The 13,524-nt window shown below is 38.8% G+C and overlaps 1 long non-coding RNA gene across 1 annotated transcript; it reads left to right on the forward strand.

Annotated features, from left to right (window-relative positions):
* Positions 1–1,708: 1,708 nt before the first annotated feature.
* LOC145660185 (uncharacterized) lies at positions 1,709–11,679 on the forward strand. Its single transcript, XR_014126365.1, has 3 exons — positions 1,709–2,639; positions 8,086–8,403; positions 11,312–11,679. It is a non-coding gene; the product is annotated as an uncharacterized LOC145660185 (long non-coding RNA).
* The last annotated feature ends 1,845 nt before the right edge of the window (positions 11,680–13,524 follow it).

Below are 13,524 nucleotides of genomic sequence, written 5' to 3' on the forward strand. Positions count from 1 at the left end.
GATATGAGGCTTGTCTCTTCAGTGCCTGACATGCCAGTATTACTGAGATTTCTTATGATCATGTTCTTAGCTAACCTACATACAAAGAGTCAAATGTTCAAATGTTGTGTCCACTGTTCAGTTGATCCCAAAATTAGCTAAAGAGTATTTGTACTTTTTCTGCTATCTTAAAAAGATCAGGCAAGCAGACCTAAGCTTGTGAGATTTTTTTTTTTTTGACTTTGGTTTGGCACAAGTTCAGGACAAGTTCAATAACCTGTTTTGTGAAACCTGATTTGGTCTGAGAGTTGGCACCGACTATTGTGGACTGTCCTTCATGGTCAGCCAGCATGCATGAAGAGCAAACAAACTGGAAGCTTGTGCCATTACATTTGTCTCCTTGCCATGTCTGTTTTGTACATTTTCCAGTTCCACAGGACTCAGTGATACATGTATGAAATGATTGATTAAGAATTTGAGCAGGAATGCTAATGTTACATGTGACTCTAATTTAAATATTACAGACTGTAATAATTATCAAATAATCATTTATTCAGTGGAACACAGTATTAACTGTGGTGAAAACAGCTGCTGCAGTGTCTTGCTCATCAATATCGAGGACCTCCCAGTGGAGCTGAGGACTGCCTGGTGGAGCTGATGCCTACCTGTTGGAGTTAAATTCTGCCTGGTGGAGTTATGGTGTACCTGGTGAAGATGAGGTCTGCCTGTTGGAGGTCCACCTGATGGAGATGAGGTACATATGGTGGATTTGAGGTGTATCTTAATACTACTTAATTGAAGCACACACACAGTGTCACAGCATGTTTATATTTCCCCCTAGGATAATGTAAGAGAGATTATAAACATTAACTTCCTGTCACACACTTCACCATTTAGTTAACTGTTGGAAAATCTACTTACATTGTAAAACATTCCTTGATGACACTAAGTAGGAATTTTTTTTTCCATCATGAAGGTTCACACTGTGAACTGTTTGTCGTTTTTTATAATTCACAGCCACAACCCACAGGAACATTTCCCCAGGACAATTTTAGCTTCAACAGTTTTCTAGGGAAGGATCAATCTGGCATTCTCTTGATTTTTGTTTAAGGTAACATTAGCTAATGTTACTCCCAGAGTGTCCTTTTTAGCAATATGAATCAAAATAATGATAACTCAGGATATGAATTTTATGTAGAATGTAACATATAGAATAAGAACTCTGAGTTGTGTTGATTGTGTAACACTGAATTTAGCTTGTTGAGATGTTGAGAGAGACAACTGGAGATAAATGTTAGCACTGAATATATGTTTAGCACGCATCTTTAGTAAATCCTTCATACAAAACTGGAAACTGAACAGCAACCTCAACAACAAAAAAAGGCTGTCTTTGGTGCTGAAACTAACTATAATTTAAGCACCATGGGCAGCATGCAGGCTGTCTAGGACTTCAGAACTCTCTCAGAAGTGCTTTGCTTTACTTAATAATACCTTTGTGCACAAGGGACTTTTTGTTACAGAGTAACTGTAAGGAGATTGAGGCCTCTGAGTGAGCCCATGGTCACACATAATTTCTTTAGTTCCGCTACACCTTTGTGGTTTCCCTGAACATATATAAATCTTGGCGGCGGTAACAGTACAGTGCAATTTACATTAGTGCAATAGATCATTATGCCTTTGTAGGAATAGGCACTGTATTCACTCATAATTAAGAGAATAGAGTCAAAATGTGGGATAATCAACTGAGTTCTTATGAGTTTACATGTAAAAAAAAAAATTCAAACCACCAATTAAGTTACAATCCAGTAAAAACTGCAATTAACGTTTTACCACTAGGTGGACCCATGCTACAATTTTACGTAAATCATATGGCAACACTGGGATTATAAAATTACAAATGTCTTATTAAGACTGATAAATGATTTTTTAAAAGTCCAATTTTCCTTCTATAAAATTGATGTTTTTTATTGACATACATAATCCATACCTTTAGCCTGTGCATTATTGCATGGACGAAGAAAAGGCTTTTGATATGCAGAAGCTGAAAGCAACAGTACATTTGTGGTGTGAGTAGAGTTCACATCTCTAGTGGTGGAGTGACATTCTTACAAAGTGAAGACCAGTTTTTGACCAACAAACACGTTATTCCTGCAAACAAATTCCACATCAAATTTGAAAATGAATCACACAAGCTGAACATGTGCAATTAAAATACACCCTGTTTTATGTTTTATGCACTGTGAGTAAAAAATTAATGCTCTGAAATTAAATGCTCCTTTAAATATCTGTTCAAACAATTTGAAAGTCTCAGGTAGCCAGTACTGTGGCTGCTGTAATTCCACATGCTGTTGTAACAGATACAGTTGTACTGCGCCTTTAAGAGGGAGCTTTATGGTTATGTAGATTGAGTAACTGAGAGAGTGTGTGTGTGTGTGTGAGGGGAGAACCGTCACCTTTCTGTTCGTCTTCTCAACACTCCTTTTTCTTTGGTAACGCTGTACGGTGCTTTGTACTGTTTCCTTTACGTATAAGTACAATGATGGCTTGAAGTGGTCCAGGAGAGAATAAAAGTCTTTCAGATTGCCCACACCAGTGTGTGTGTCACTCCATGTTAACTCCACGCATCGCGGTTACCCCGTAGCACCTGTTTCTCACTCCAGGTAAGAAGCGTTACACTGTTTTCATTAATAAGCCTTTGAAGTACTTTGGGTGTCGTAGTGAAATGAACTGACCAAACAGCACTGAGGGAGGTTATGTTGGGTCTCACCCCCTGAGCTTCTACATCGTGTCTCTATGACAAAGGACGGAGCCACTTAACTAAGAATGAGACCGTCCTCACTGACAATGTGAGAATATCTGATAGATCACTGACTGATAAGGAAGAAAGAGGACGTACCACATGACATCTTACAAAACCTACCGCATCTCTATATTTGGTGTGTGTGTTGTGGTTAGTTTGTCAGAGTTTCATCTGAATACACTTCCTCTCCACTAGAAGTGTTATTGTGAAGTCATTCAGTAGACCGTATTGAAGAGTGTGTACGGTGTGTATCAGCAGTCCTGCTGTAGCTGTGTGTGTAGTGTGTGTGTAACTCAGTAAGAATGCAGGTGTGTGTTTATCTGCTCCTTGTGCTCCACGCTGCTGATGGTGAGTGTTACCTTCTCTCTACAGGTGTTGTCATCCTCATACATTCATTTGCACAAAGGTATTTATATCTGGGAGCAGCAGAGAGCAGCAACTCACCACTTATCCCAGATTCTATCTATCGACCAAGAAATGTTTGAAGTCCAAATTTTGCCTCTTTATTTTAGAACAAAAGCTGTTAAATGCTAACGTTGCTAACAAACACTGGAGGTTAACAGAAACTCAAATATAGTCTTCGTAAATAGATACCCACAAACTTCTCTCAAGCCGGTCAAACCGCATCCAAGTGTTAATAAATGCCTCCCAGACTAGTCGGTGTGTCGTATAACTCACTGTGAACTAGACAAGTGAAGAAACACGTCACCGGGAAGCGACCTGGATGAGGTTTGAGGACATGTAGCTCGCTATCTGACTTATTTACAAATCCTATTAGCTATCGTTGCTGTTGGCTTCCGGTGTTTGTTAGCAATATTAGCAGCGTTTTGTTTTAAAGGAGCGAAATATGGACTCCAAACATGTCTTGTCCACCCGAGTTAAGGGAGAATAAAGTAAATTTGATTCTTCGCCGACTTGTTCCGTTAAGTGGCACTGAAATCTGCGCTGTGGTTCGGTCCAGTAGAGAGGAACCGCTGCTAATTACATGCTAATTGCTGATTAGTTACTTAAGATCAGCATAAGGTAGGAATTGTAGGGACTTTAGTAAGACTGACAAAATTGAGAAATAAGAAAAGTACAAGAGTATTGTGACTCTTACAAGGATAATTTTGCTCTATAAATCTGTACATTTATAAAAAACGTTTTTTATTATGGTGTGGTATGTGAAATGTGCTCACTTGTTTATTTCTGTTTGTGTTATTTATTCCTCACTTGTTCATTCTGTGTATGATGCAGCTCTTGTCCACTACCCACTTCTGTATCCAGCTGCCTGTGACAGAGGTCACACCTCATTGTAGTTGATTGTATATGTGGTACTGTCCTTTACATGTGGTGTATGATGTATGTGTTTGGTGCTTCTGTGTGTTTTCCCGAGTGTGGGTGGGTTTGGGGGAGAGACTACAGAGGATTCTGATCTCATGAATTTTGACATGCCCATCATATCCCTTATTGAGCTAGCAGTCAAACAAGACAGTACTACTCTATATTACCATGGAGACCAGAGGAGGGGCAGAGCTCACTCCCTGCGGGTTAAAGAGCTGGACTGGTACTGAATAAATCCATTTCAATCAGGAGGTCTGCCCCTCCTCTGGTCTCCATGGTAATATAGAGTAGTACTGACTTGTTTGACTGCTAGCCAGACAGCTGTCTCCCAATGTGAAGACAGTGTTTGTTTGTTTGTTTTAGCCTGTTTATATGGTTTACCCCCATGTTGCTCAGGGACACTTACTATAGTACTTCCTGACACTTCGTACAGTGTAGTGACTCAGATTAGGCTGGACCCCTGCTCAGCTTTCCTGAAACACAGCACATGCTTAACCATATGGTCAACCAAAGTGGCCCAAAGCTCATCTGTGATGGTTGCTCTTCCTCGTCCTCATCCTCTCTTTCCAATATTGGCCTCCATTGATATCCAACCAAGACATTGACCCTGTGGCCTCTTTATAGTGCTCTGGCTCTACAAATAGTGTATCGCTCCATGTACAAATTAGTCATAATTGTCTTCACCTATGAGTACTGGGTTTGGTTAATTGATAAATGGATGCATCATTTGCATTTGAGGGTTTTCTATAAGAAATGATGTGTCCAATATAGAGAATTGTGTTTAGCGTATTGAAAAAAAATGTGTTTTAGAAATACAAAATGAGTGTAAATCAGAGAAGGTGCTTTTGGTTTAGTATAACAGGTCAGGAGCTGGGCTACATGAGTTAGTGGTTTCAATTATTGTCACATGTCCTTGTTTTTGTGTCTTGCAAAAAACTGTAATATCACAAAAACAGTACAGTTTCCCAGCAAGCACCTCTTCCTCCTAGCAAACTTGGAGCACTGTTTATCAGTTTAACAATACATAACTAATACTGTCTCTCTCTTTCTTTCTTTCTCTCTCTCTCTCTCTCTCTCTCTCTCTCTCTCTCTCTCTCTGGCTCACACACACACACACACACACACACACACACATAACATGCACATCTGTTGCAGGATGGCCAGATCCACATCTGAAGGACTTGGAGAAAGACACTTTTACACACACAGTAAATGTACATTCAAAGTGATACTAGATGCAAAAACACCCCCTCCCCCACCCTGCCCTGCTCTCTCTCACACTCACACTCACACTCACTCTCTCTCTCTCTCTCTCTTTCTCTCTCTCTTCTTGTTGGGTGTTTGGGCTTCAAGTTCTCCTATGTTGTTCTTCTTATCCTAGAGGCTTAGAAAAATTTACAAATAAAAAATGAACAAATAAAAAAAAATTAAAACCATAAAGACAGTACAGTTTCCCAGTATGCACCTCTTCCTTCTCACATATGTATTGCTAAACTTGATGCACTTTAGCAATACATAAATAACACACACACACACACACACACACACACACACACACACACACACACACAGACATGCATATGCGCATGCTTCCTTTTTGGGTTGGTGATCTTAAAATTCTGCTGTGCTGTTTCTCAGAGTGGTGTGTGAGCGAAATGTTTACTTCTTTCACTCACCCACGAAGATTGTCAAACAGTCTCCAAATCCTCATCAGTGTCAGTGATCTAGCTCTGGACTTCATGGTTTAATCAGTCACTCACTAACTGACTCTGGCAGCATAAATTCACTCCAGTGACTCCAGTTTAAAGACTTTTCTTATTTAGTCCCAAGTTATTCTGATGCCACCATAGTCATAGCTACCAGTTTACAGATGTGATAATTCCCAGTATGCACCTCTTCCTCCTGACATATTTATTGCTAATCTGGTTGCACTGGGTGCTACGTGGGAAATGTGCTCACTTGTTTATTTCTGTTTGTGTTATTTATTCCTCATTTGTTCATCAATTGGCCAGGAGGCTTAGACAGCCCATGCTGGGGGTTTTGTCTTTTTACAGTTTTAATTTTATTTTGTTGTTGTTGTTGTAACAGTGCAGTGCACACTAGCCTATAGCCTCAATTAGTTACTTTACAGATATCCACCATCATCAAACAGTTGTTAAACAGCTTTTGGCAGCTTTAACAACAAAAATAACAAAGTAACTAAGAGAAAAGGTGAGAAAATGTTTCTACTTCCTGTGATAACTGTTGGGTTGTGATGACATTGTACTGTCTACATCCAAAGTGGTCTTTACTTTCGTGACTCCTTTAGTGGTTCTGTGTTAGTGGGTGGATTTCACAGCTTCACTTAAGTAGTTTTTTCTTAATAGTATGAAAACTACAACATGATCATAGACTGCTGCATTTCACCTGTACTTTATGAATAATATGAATATCAGACCATCCTCATGTTTACCTGATTAAATGATCAATGTTTATTTTGATCAGCATGTAGTCTAGAGCTCTTCCTGTCTGATCTGTCTAATATTTGCTAAGCTACACATTCAGTTTGGCCCTCTGATCACTAAGTGCAGGAATGAAATGATGTGACCAAACAGTGCTGAGGGGGATCACTGTGTAGCACTACTTCTTACTGCAGGATCACTTTACTGAGGATGGGGACTGAACACTGGGCAGCTCAGGAGGAAGTGATGACACTAGAAATACACTGTTTCACTGTTAGATTTAGTCTGTATGTGAGAGAGAAAGAAGTGGAGGAATAATTTATTTTGCACTTGAACACACTTCCCCTCTACTGTGGATATTAGTGGGTGGAGAATTTCAGTGGAGTTCTACTGAGAGTTGTAGAGTTCCAGGTCATAGTTGTGTGGTGATTCCCACAAACAGATTGTAGTCTGGGCTGCAGTTTTCAGAGTGTTCCTGTAGTTTTGTAGAGTGTATAAGATGTATAGCAGCGTTACTGCTGTAGCTGTGTGTAGTGTGTTGTGGAATGCAGGTGTGTTTTTATCTGCAGATGTGTTTTTACTTCCTTTTTGGTAATGATGTGCAGACGAAGTCCTGTGAAGCGTTTGAGGTTCTTCCTTATTGTACTGCTGAAGGATTCGAAGCTTTGGAGCATTGAAAGCTGGTGACAAAACAGCGACACCTGGTGGTTCTCAGAAATTATAGCAGCCATGGATTCAAAACTGCGCAATACAACACTCCACCGCCTTCATATTTCATTAAAAAAATAATGATCAGTAATGATGTTTAGTAATTAAATTCTGCAATAATTAGTTTAGAATCATTGTTTCCCTTTTTATGTGAAAACATAATACAAAACTATACTGGGAGACAACAGGTTGACGTTATGAAACATTTACTCTCCCCTTTGGCTTCTATAATTTGCACATTTCCAATTTTTTAGTAAAAAGATAAAGCTTCTAAGTTATAGGAGAGTGCCAAACCTATGAAACAGTCTCAACCTCATCCTGTGTATCTGTGATGTTTGAAGATTCAAACAAGATTAGTCACATGTTATTAGTAACTTTAGTGGTAATGTTAGTGGTTATATTTACTTTAGTGGTTATAGTAACTTTAGTGGTAATAACTTTAGTGGGAGGGGAGAGGGAGAGAAGGAAGGAGGGAGGCAAAGACAATCAATAATCATTATAATCAGACATTTACATCTTATATCTTGATGGTCATGCATCCATCATACCAACATCTATTGGGAAATCTCTTAGTGATTTCCAGTACCATCATCAGTTGGCTGGTACCATCAGTACCATCAGGTGACTGGACCTGGAGCAATTAAGTATGTCATATATAATAGTTAAGTATGTCATATATAATAATAATGGAGTATGTGATATATAATAATAATTAAGTATGTCATATATAATAATAATAACAGAGTATGTCATATATAATAATAATAACCATTTTACATGTACATGTGCGGCCATGTTTAATACTGAAGGCCTTTATCTGGTGTGTTTCTGCAGGCTGCATGCTAGTAGGGAATCGGAGGACAGACTACATCACTGCATACACAGGAGACTCAGTACTGCTGCCCTGCTCCTGTATTGACCCACACGCCAAACCTGAGAATATTACCTGGAGGAAACACAACACAAACAGAAACTCATGGGACGTGATCACCAGTGAGAGTGAACAGTACAGAAACAGAGTTCAGATGGGTACTGCTCACTCTCCAGGAAATCTCTCTCTACTCATATCACACCTGACTGAAGAGGATAAGGGAGACTACAGGTGTTATCTTAACCAGTGGAACTATAAAGACATCAGACTCACTATTAAAGGTAAAACACTGTTTTTGATCCAAATCCAACTGCAAATGATAAATCCAGCTTTAAGGTTTTCTTATGTATCCACACTAGCAAAGTCTTGGTTGTCTGAGTTACTTGTAGACTTTCTGCTGTCATATTTGTTGTTGTGCTGTCATCTGTGCACATAACCAGTAATGTTTAGTTCAGTGATGGTCAAATACTCCTTTAATTGTAACAAATATCTTGTGCAGTTCAAGTAAGAATGTCTCAGGTTTTAACACACATGGCCTGTAAATCGTCACCTAGGCAGGTTTCAGCTCATCTTTCACCATCACCTCCTCCCTGACATCGCGGTTCCCATGGAGATGCTTTCCCGCGTGCTTTGTTTAAGTGTTCCTAGTTCTGTTCGTGCGTGTCCGGTGCTTCTTTGTTTTGGTTTTTCTGTTCCGACCCCTCGTTTGGTTTTCCTGTCACTGTTTTCATCTTTGTCTAGTTTGCATTCGTTAATCTTTGTATAAATATCCCTTGTTTTATCGTCTTGGCTGTGGGTCTTTGAATGTGCGCTCTCTCGTCCTCCCGTGAGATTATTGTTGTTTGGTAACGTTATTCGCCTGCTCGTTATTCTAGTGTTTACTGTTTAACTTCCTTCTTGGTAATGATGTGCAGACGAAGTCCTGTGAAGCGTTTGAGGTTCTTCCTTATTGTACTGCTAAAGGATTCGAAGCTTTGGAGCATTGAAAGCTGGTGACAAAACAGCGACACCTGGTGGTTTTCAGAATTTATAGCAGCCATAGATTCAAAACGGCGCAGCATTATAAACAATACAACACTCCACCGCCTTCATATTTCATTAAAAAAAAATTGATAATCATTAATGTTTAGTAATTACACTCTGCAATAATTTGTTTAAAATCATTGTTTCCCTTTTTATGTAAAAACAACAGGTTGGCGTTATGAAACGTTTATTCTCCCTTTTGACTTCCACGTTATAGGACAGTGCCAAACTTATGAAACAGTCTCACCCTCATCCTGTGCTTCAATGACGTCTGAAGCTTCCACCATCAGTAGTCACGTGTTATTAGTAACTTTACTGGTAATAGTAACTTTAGTGGTAATAGTAACTTTGATACAAAAAGGGAAAAATGCGGGAAATCTGCTTACGGTAGTGAGTAATTTCATGTTGCACCCACTAATCTATATTATATAGATCTGTCATTTAGATCAATGTTTGTGTCAAATTCATGCAGTTGAAATTCACTAGAGGAAAACTAGAGGACTGGGCTTTACTTGCATCTTTCTGAAAGAAAAAAAAAAAGCTGCTATCTTTATACTCGTTTATAACACAATGTCTGAAAAACCAGACTAACCAGACTGATTTTGCTCCACCCATGTGAAAACATTAGCGAGGTGGCAGTTAGATGTGACCGAAGTCTTAATAGGAATGTGATGGGAATGTAATTAGAATGCGAATCTAATTGGATCATCTCTGTAAGGTCCCATTTCTGTTAGAATGGATCCTACTCAGACCTTTGCCTGTATAGACAACACCAAACCCCTCACTAAACACAGACACTCAATGAGATGAGGTGGAAAACTGAACAAAGACGAGCACTGCAAGAATGTGATCAGTAGCATGTGTTGTATGTGGCACAATATATATATATATATATATATATATATATATATATATATATATATATTGTCTGATCTTTCTGTGACTGGTAGAATGGCGTGGCATTAGAGATCAATCAACATTTTATTAGTAACAAAATAAAACACCTTATTTATAGACCAGGCCAGAACACTTTCAATACAGTGTCAGGACAATCATTGTCAAAGCGTTCATTTATAACAGAGCCATATGGGAGTTTTCATTTCAGCCTCTCCAGCCAGTGTCAAGAACAGGAAGGTACTACGTGGTTTGAGGTGTTCACATCTGCTCAGTTTTCCTAGTAACCTCATGTCCCACAACCGCCTTCAGTCCGTGATTGCAACTCCCGTCTTCCCCGGCACAACCTCACCAGATCCTCATCACCAGTTTACTAGTGCCACCTGTGTCTCATCTTTGCTACGCTATTTATTCTCTCTGGTTCCGTTCTTTCCCTGCCAAGTATTATTGCTGTTCTATTGCGTGTACTGAGCAATTCCCTGGCGTGTGTATATCTGGCCATTACCCACGCCTGTTTCGCTTTACAATTGTTGCTTATTCCGCTACAAATAAAACTCGGCTGTTCGCAAGCATCTGGCCTGTTCTAAGATGACACACCTCACTTGGTAAGCAACATCTAATCATTAATGTTATATGCTGGACATGCCAACCCGTTCTGTCTCTGCGGTCTGACGCTGTGGCGGTATTGATCATCAGCCCCGATTTTCTTCTGGGGGTATTGGGGTGGTTATAGTGGCTGTCCTCATTCCCAGCCAGCTCTGTCTCCTGGGGGGTCCAGTTATGTTATTTTAACTGCAAACATATTTAAAACTTGTAAAAAAAACAAAAACAAAAACAACCCAACAACAACAAAAAACCTATAGCCCTTGAAAGAAGTATGTCACCTAATCAACTGACAGTATTGTGTTGTTTGTGTTGTGAAGAGAAGACTGTATGACAGCTGTCTGTCAGAATCAGCCTTTATAAAAGTGTATTTAGGTTTGTGTTAGCTGTTATGAAGGATTTATGAAGAACACTCTTAAGAAATGTGTTAGTAAATTTGAAATGAAGATTTTGATCAAATATTAAAAAATTGTTACACTGGTACTTAACAAACAAAGCTCAAATTGTTACCTAAATGGAGCAACCAAATTGCTCAGTTATAACTATCATTGTTATAAGGAGAGTGAATGTCATTAGAACAATGCTAAAAATCATATAATATTAAAGTAAATATTTATTAATCTAACAAGCAAATGTGGTGGAGTCTGACAGTGGGGTGTGTTTCTATAGGTTGCGTATTGGAACACAACAGGGAGACAAAACGCATCAATGCACACACAGGAGACTCAGTACTGCTACCCTGCAGCTGCACAGACCTACACGCCAAAGCTGCAAATTTCACCTGGAAGAAATACAGCCCAAAAAGAAAAACATGGGATGTGATCTCCAGTGAGAATGAACAGTACAGAAACAGAGTTCAGCTAGGTACTGCTCACGCTCCAGGAAATCTCTCTCTACTCATATCACACCTGACGGATGAAGATGAGGGAGATTACGATTGTATGCATAAGGAATATGAACAACTATACATCAAACTCACTTTTACAGGTAAGTAACTTAGATCCATATTCTTAGTGCATTGATAGTCTCATAAATAAACTGAACTTTAGCAAACTAGTGTTACATTATACCTGTAGCACCTGTTACACCTAAAGAGCACTCTTAGACCATCAAAGGCTGATATACTGGACATAGTATGAATGCTACAGGTCACTTGGGTAGTGTTTTCTCACTGATGTGGCTTGGTGTGATGGGACAGGTAAGGCCAGATGCTCGCGGATGTAGAGAAAAATTTATTTTGTTTCGACTTTTGATGGGTGAACAGACCAGGGTCAAAACAAGGAAAGCCAAGGCAGGGGTAATCCAAATCATACAGGTAACCAGTCCGAGTCCAACAACCAAAGACCAATAACAAACCAAGCAAACTATACAAAAGGGGTAGGAAAAAAATCAGTAGTCTGGAGAACAAAAAACACAATCGAAACACAGGAAAGCAATCAAGGAAATAACGCTCGGTATGCACAGTCAAAACTAGTGGCAATACCTCGCAATGCTGGTGAGGTCTAAACAGGTTTATATACAGGTGGGAAGTAGAAAACAGGTGCTGTCAATATTCTGGTGATGAGGATCTGAATGAATGTGTATGATTGGATGAGTCCTTGACCTTGCGAGGAATGGCATGTTGGGTGTTGTAGTGTGCTTGGAGTTCGGTCGATGTGACACTTGGTATGTGTTTGTTTGCAAAAGGACAGCTAAAACAAGTCCAGGGTAAATATACATTTCATCCATTTTTATAGGGGTGTATTTGTGGTTAAAGTGCTCTTGTACTTTAAAAATACTTGACTGGGATTTAAATCATGACTTAATCTTCTGGAAACAATCCATAATGTCACTGACCCTCATTTTGTCTTTCATGTTATTTCTAAAGTGCATAGGTGGACTATGACAGTATCAATAAACTGCCAGTGTAAAATTATTTCCCAGCCACACTACATCTTATACACCCAAAGTGACAGAAATGTCATGTTTTTGATTCATTGCTTAGTACTAGATGTGTTCAGTTGTCCAAAGAACTATTTTATCTATTTTACCTCATAATGACATTTTTCTTAAAGAGTCATGCATCCTAACTATGACCATCCACAAACAGTAAGTAGGAACTGTGTGAACTGAAACCTCAAACTACTGAGGTTGGGGAAATACTGTTTTGCACTGGCACTTTGATATTGTCATAGTCAGGACATACAATTTTGATGTAAAATGTTTTACTTCACAATACTTCACAAAATGACAGAAATCCACTGTTTTTGACTTATCACCTTGTACAAGATGTGCTCCCAGTTGTCCAAATGTTTTACCTAAAAATGTTATATTTTTTTATAAACTTTCATGAGTCCAAAATCATGTCTCCTAAGAAAATACCAGCATAAAACTGTTTCTCAGTCACACTAGTTTGACAAAGGCTTTACCCAAAATGATAGAAGTGATCTGTTTTTGACTCCTTCCGTAGTACTAGATGTTTTCCCAATTGTCCAAAGACACATTTTACCTGAAAATGGCATTTTTCTTCATGTGTCCTGACTATGACACTGTCAATAAAATAATAAACTGTATTTCCCAACCACAGAAGTTTAATTACAGGCTATACACCCAAATTGACAGCTTTTTGGTCAACATACACAACAAATTTAAAATATATATTTTAAATACTTTTAATACTGCATTGGGGATTTTATTTTGACATAATTTGATTTGTTTTGTGGCCGTATCACGATGCTCAAGAGGGATAATTTCATTGCATTAGTGCTGACTCTAATAAAACATCATTACTTGGAAAGTCTTCATTATAAAATTCATTATAAAATTAGTTTTTAAATAAACTTTTAAACATGCACTGATGAGCTTGTTCACCTGCCCCCCACTCAGGTGCAGTCACATGTCTA

Source organism: Electrophorus electricus, chromosome 2, assembly GCF_041902795.1.
Source record: "Electrophorus electricus isolate QZ-2024a chromosome 2, ASM4190279v1, whole genome shotgun sequence".
Classification (NCBI taxonomy): domain Eukaryota; kingdom Metazoa; phylum Chordata; class Actinopteri; order Gymnotiformes; family Gymnotidae; genus Electrophorus; species Electrophorus electricus.